We start from the raw sequence: 6584 nt of genomic DNA on the forward strand, positions 1-6584 counted from the left end.
ATATTGTATACTTGTATTATTCTCCGCATTCAAGGGTTTTCCTTAATATTTCAGCAGTTTTCATTATCGTTAGTTTTTGTTGTATTTTTGCAGCCATTCCTCTCATTCCAATTTCTCCCATTCTTTTTTCAAAGTTTTTCGGAATTGTTCCTAGTGCTCCTACTATTATCGGTATTATTTTGATTTTCTTCATCATCCAAATCCCTTTTAACTCTCTGGCTATCTCTGTGTGTTGTGTATTTGCTTCGTTTCTCCTTTTCTTTCATACTCACCCTATGGTCAGCTGGGACTGCAAAGTCTACGATTTGACAGGATTTTCTTTCTTGTTAATTATTACGATATCCGGTCTTGTTGTTCGTCTGTATGTCCATGTCCCATAGGATTTTGTGGTTCTCGTTTTCGAGTGCTATTGCGGGTCTATGCTTGTACCATTAGTCTATACGTTCAAAATACAGCCGTTTGCACAATTTCCAGTGCACCGCCCTCCCCACTTGGTCATTCCTGTTTTTGTATTCCTTTTTGGGCCAGTTTGCTGCATTCACTTGCTATGTGGTTTATCGTTTCGTCTTCTTGTCCATAGAGTCTGCATTTGCTGATTTCTTGTGTTTTATCGATCTTTGCTTTGATATGGTTGGTTCTTATCGAGTTATCTTGTGCTACACTTATTAAAGATTCAGTTTCTCGGTTTATATGTTCTTTTCGCATCCATGTCCAGGTGTTTTAGTTATTCTCATCTTTTATCATTCTTATGAATCTTCCGTGCATTTGTTTCTCTTCCCATTTCTCTTTTCTCCTTTTGTCATTTGTCTCTCTGTTTTCTATTTTGTTGGGTTTTTTTCAATATCTCTCGCTGCCATAATTATCCTTTCAGTATTTTGCATTATGTACTTTTAGTTCTTTTTTTGTCCTTCGTATAATCTTCTATAAAGATCAGTCCTCTCCCGCCGTCTTTCCTTTTCACGTAGAGTCTGTCAATATCGTCCTTTGAGTGTAGTGTATTCTTCATGGTCATGAATTGCCTGGTCTTCTGGTTGAGTTGTCTCAGTTCTTTTGTCCACCCTATAAACGGTACAGAGTATCTTACTAGTGATACTGCCAATGTATATATACCTTTTATTATGTTTCTGCTCTATAATTTCGTTTCCAGGAGTATTCTTGTTCTCCTGATGTATTCCTTCCTAATTCTCTCTTTCATTTCTGTTGCTCTGATGGTGTCCGCTTCCAGAATTCCCAAGTATTTATAGTCGTCTTGTTGCCCTAGTGCCCTCATCTATTTGGTTGGGTAGTTCCATGCCTTCTGTCGTTTCCAGTTTTCCCTTTCTTATAACTAGTAGTGCGCACGTTTCCATTCCAAATTCCATTTGGATACCTTGGCTTAAGATCCTGGTAGTGTTAATTTGTGTCTCTAGCACCTTTTATATCGTCCATGTACATCAAGTAGTTCATTTTCTCCTCTGTATTGGAGAACTTGTATCCGGATGTGCACTTTCTCAGAATACTATTCAGGGGCATCATGGCTATGATGAACAGTAATGGTGATAGTGAGTCTCCTTGGAAGATGCCTCTTTGTATATTGATTTCCGTTATGTGTTGCCTATCAGCTGTCAATCCCAGTCTCCATGTTTTCATTGCATTTTCTATTACGTTAGTGATCCCGCTTGGTATTTTATACATTTTTAAACATTCTATTATCCATGCTTGGGGGATCTAGTCGTACGTTTTTTTGTAGTCAATCCATGCGACAGCTAAATACTTTCTCCTCCTTTTAACCTCCTTTAGGATCTTTTGATCTATATATAGCAGATCATGTGCTCCTTTTTTTCCTTTTTGGCATTCTTCTGTTGCTCGGGGAGGAGTCCACGATTCTGCAAGGAGTGGTAGATTTGTTCTCTCAGTTGTGCTGACAGTATTTTCCAGATAGTGGGTAAGCACGTGATCGGCCTATAGTTGCTAGGAACGGTTCCTTTCTCTATGCCCTTGTGTAGTAGTGTTTCTACCTTTTGTCATCCAGTCTGGCACGCTTGCCTCCTGTATACAGATACTCAGGTTTTAGGCTAGCCTTTCGTGTAAGGTTGTGAATTTTTGAACCAGTATGCATGTATCCCGTCGTGCCCTGGTACTCTCCAGTTTGCCATTTTTCCTATGGGTTTCTTTAGGGTTTCCTTGCTGATTTCATTCACTGTTCCTTCTTCTATTTGTTGTAACTCTTCTTTCATGTCTTTCAGCCATTCGACATTTCTATTGTGACATCGTTGTTCTTCCCATATTTTACTCCAGTAGAGTTTTGTTTTTGTCGGATTTGGTTATTCTGTTTTTGTTTTTCCTCCATTCACATTTTGGTAGAATTGGCTTTCATTAGTTTCAAATGTTCTGTTTTGTTTGCATTGTTCAGATTTATATCTATATCGTCTCAATCTCGCTTCTTTTGTTTTTATTTTTTCGTCCAGTTCTTCATGTTTCTTGTTTGGCTTGTTTTGTTTTTCTGCCAGTCACATTTCCAATATTCCGTTTTCTCCAGATTGCTTTCTTCCTGTTGATTATTTTGGCTTTTTTTATGTTTGTGTATTTGAGTTTCAGGTCTCATTTCCCATCTAGGTTTTGTCGGTCCGCTTGTCCCCGGTTGTTTTTTTCTGATTAGAAATTCATACTTACCATTTTGGTGCCTGCGTAAATTAGGTTATTTAAGTCTTTGATTGTATTTATTGGGATGTGTGGGTGGAGTTTTTTAACCTTCTCTGTTTCTGTTTTAAATTTCTTCTGCTCTTGGTTCCTTAACGATGGGAGCTTTGTTTTTATTATTATTATTATTATTATTATTATTATTATTATTATTATTATTATTATTATTATTTATTTATTTATTTATTTATTTACTTATTTATGCGTTGATTAATGCAGTATTTCAATATTATGTGATTTACTTATCATCTCTAGGATTTTGCAGCACACCGAATAGAGACTGACCGAAAAACTACACACACACACACACATACACACACATACACACACATATTTTATCTATGTGTCTTCCTTTTAAAATATATAAATATGTATGAATAAAAAATCAATACGAAAAATGTATAAATGTTTATATCTTTTCTGTATTTATTTCCTATGTGTTAACATGTAGGAATACAAATCGTCTTTTGAAAAAAAAATGAGAATGTTTCTTTCAAAAGCACATAAGTTTCGATCGATCCTTCGGTCTTCCTCAGTGTGAATGACGAAGACCGAAGAATGAATTGACACACCGGTTCTCGTCAGATCACCGAAGTTAAGCAACATTGAGCCTGGCCAGTACCAGATGGTTGAGAAGACGAGGCGCTGTATGTATCGCGTGGTAAAATACAGAGTTGGAAAACTGGCCCGGTTTACCTTCTCTCGAGGGTAGATGGGCGTCTTTTAAGCAGCGGTAGGCAACCCATCCAGTGATGATGCCACGATAAAAAAATACCCTTGATAGTCCTGACGAAGCATCAAGTATTCAGCTACGGACAAAATTTGAATTACACTACAAACCCCCGTAATGGGTTCAATATCGGCTGCGGCCGCATCTTACGTTACATACGTTACGTGTATGCATCGTGTCTATCTTTTGGTCTATCTATTCGGGATGCAGTTGAAACAAAGCTCCATATCAAAATCGTACACTTTTTACAAGTCGAATTTAAAGATGTATTAATTTTATGTTGAAGGATTTGCAAAAATATAGATGGGGTCTGCGATCAAGCATCTCAACCATAAACAGCAAAGACAACTTTATTTTATTTTCTTGATAAGTTCAAAATTGACAATCATAAAAATGAAAACGAAAAAATATATGCATGATAATATGCTGGCTTTCAATATTCCATTTCTACCAAAAAAAATTCATGCCTACTGCACTGCACGATTCTCTCAGGAAATGGAAGCTTATTTTAGGTAATTAATTCTATCGAACGTGAGCTTTTCCAACTAAATTAAACTGGGCTACATAGAAGGACGGTTGGTGCATTTGCTTCACAGCTAATCAATACAAAACGTTTTTGAAACGAGTCTTGTCATTAATGCAAATATAAAAGTCGACATTTTCAATTATGTGTCCGTGTCACTTCCTGTCATATTTAGAGATATTTGTAACTTATCTTTACCAGAAGACAAGTTGGAAAATAATTTGAAAAATATTAGGTATAACCCTTTTCCTATTGCAATCTGAACACAGGGGTCATTTGCGGTTAATTATATATTATATTTATAATATAAATTTGTCACCATTTTTTTTTATCCAGTTTGCAAATCTTCAGACATCTTATGTTGGTCTATATCTACGCATTCAACAATTTCGCAGTTATGTTTATTAAATGAAATGAAAACACATTGCAATTCGCCGTTGTATACAGATAATCAAGTAAAGGAAATAAAGGCCAATTCAGCGAAGAAAATCGTGTTACAATTGAAATATTTGAATTTATTTACCGTTTTGTAAAAAAAAATAAAACAAGGCCGATAGCCATTAGTCGCGTGCTCTTGTGTAATGAATGAATGCGTGAATGTAGGATTGACATGAAATTCTTAAAGATAAACTAAAATGACCGAAAAATGGGCTGAAATGACTTAAATAAATAAAAAGTAAATGACTTAGCATGACTTTAATGAATTTAAGGATGTATTGAATGACCTTAAGAATGACTTGAATGCTTAAAAGTTAACTGGAATCCTTCAAAAACAACTTGAATGATCTGGAGAATGACTTGAATGGCTTTGAAACTGACTGGTTGTAAAGTGGGTGATCATTCTACATTAAATTAATACAGAAAAGTGATCCCCGACTTTATATCACAAAGTTACAAACATAAGTACAGCATGTAGTAAGAACAGATACTACAAAAGACCAATAAAAACTTAAAAAGTCAAGAACAGCATCTATTAACAACAGACCTTTGATCTTGGCCAAACATAAGTACAGCATGTAGTAAGAACAGATACTACACTTTGATCTTGGCCAAAAGGCCAAGAAAAGGGTATTTATTTGCTCCCCCACCGAGTAAATTAGACACAAGACCGATTTTTAATGTGAGGAGTGAAGGGGAAATGGGGATCAACTCCCCGGGGAGTAGAGGAGCTGAATAGTGACAATTGATATGAAAGGTTGCCCCTACATTGACCAAGATTTTATATGTGGGGTTGTCCCCACATATGGTCTTTGCTTGCAGTATCTGCCGGAACAGATGGTATTTATTTGCTCCCCCACCGAGCAAATTAGGCACAAGGCCGATTTTTAATGTGAGGAGTGAAGGGAGGGGGAAGGGAAAAAGGGGACCAGCTCCCGAGAGGTGGGAAATGGGAGCTGGTTAAAGGTCAGGCATGTGGGGTTGCCCCCACATCTGGTCTTTGCTAGTCATAGCTAGTCATAGCTTGCAGTATCTGCCGGAACAGATACTACACCTCGATCTTGACCAAAATGCCAAGAAAAGCTTAAAAAGCTACGAATAGCATCTACTAACAACAGACCTTTGATCTTAACCAAAAAGGCCAAGCACAAGAGTGTCACGGACAGATCGACCGACCGACCGACCGACCGACCGACGGAGTGGCTTATAGAGTCGCTTGCACACGACTTAACATAAATAAAAAAATAAAAAAATTTTAACGTTTTCAATGTTTCCTTATCTTTGGTGTCTTAAAAATGTAGAAATATTCATCTATTAAATAATAAACGCGCTTGCATCAACTATAATTGGTGTAATTAGGTTGACACATCGGTTCTCGTTAGATCCCGAAGTTAGGCAACGTTTAGGATTTTCAGTACCAGGTGGGTGACCATTTGGGAATACCAACCGCTATATGTCAGAGAATGTCGACACCTCCCTGCAAGAGTGCAAAAAACCTAACGGCATCATCTCTCCTTATGAGGATATACATGCGCCTGGGGACGGCTTGTGAATTTCATACTGCCATGAAACTTCCTTTTTCGGAAGAAGTCAGTTTAATCAACCTTGGATGAGGGCCACTTCGGTATGGATACAGTCCAATTGGCACATACATTAATACTATCTCTATTTACAACAAAAGAACTCGTATCATCAATCGCTGGTATTCACCGTTGCTTACAGATTACTCACTGAGGAAAGTATTACGACTTTAATATTTGGATTTATTTTCCATTTTTGAAAGTAAAAAATAATAATACTCATTTGGCACTGAAATTGTTTTTTTTTTTTTTGTTTAAGATTTTTTTGATGTTATATAGTAATATAATCTCTACTATAATATAAAAGTAACTTTGTATGTATGTATAAATTCGTTCCCTATAGACCTGAAAACGGTTGGGCTTATTTTAATCAAATTTCACACGAAAGGCACCTTATGTGCCTGACAATGTTCTTAGATCGGTCTTGTATCGTAGTGTATTCGATAATTAAAATAATCCGATGAAAGAAGGAACTGGCGATTTTTACCAAAGCTAACACCTCACACAGACTAACATCACAATTGCATCTGAGATGCTATATTATCACACAAGCATAAGGGCCCGACATATAAAATCAACAGTAGGTTTTTTTATATGGCATGGAGCGCGTTCGAAATGTTGCTATTGAAAGCGC

At 36.7% G+C, this 6584-nt stretch overlaps 1 pseudogene; it reads right to left on the minus strand.

The window, feature by feature from the left end:
* Positions 1-4883: 4883 nt before the first annotated feature.
* Positions 4884-5002, minus strand: LOC145297163 (U2 spliceosomal RNA; annotated as a pseudogene).
* Positions 5003-6584: the final 1582 nt, after the last annotated feature.

This window comes from Euprymna scolopes, chromosome 17, assembly GCF_053919585.1.
Source record: "Euprymna scolopes isolate OS-2025 chromosome 17, ASM5391958v1, whole genome shotgun sequence".
In the NCBI taxonomy this organism is placed as follows: domain Eukaryota; kingdom Metazoa; phylum Mollusca; class Cephalopoda; order Sepiida; family Sepiolidae; genus Euprymna; species Euprymna scolopes.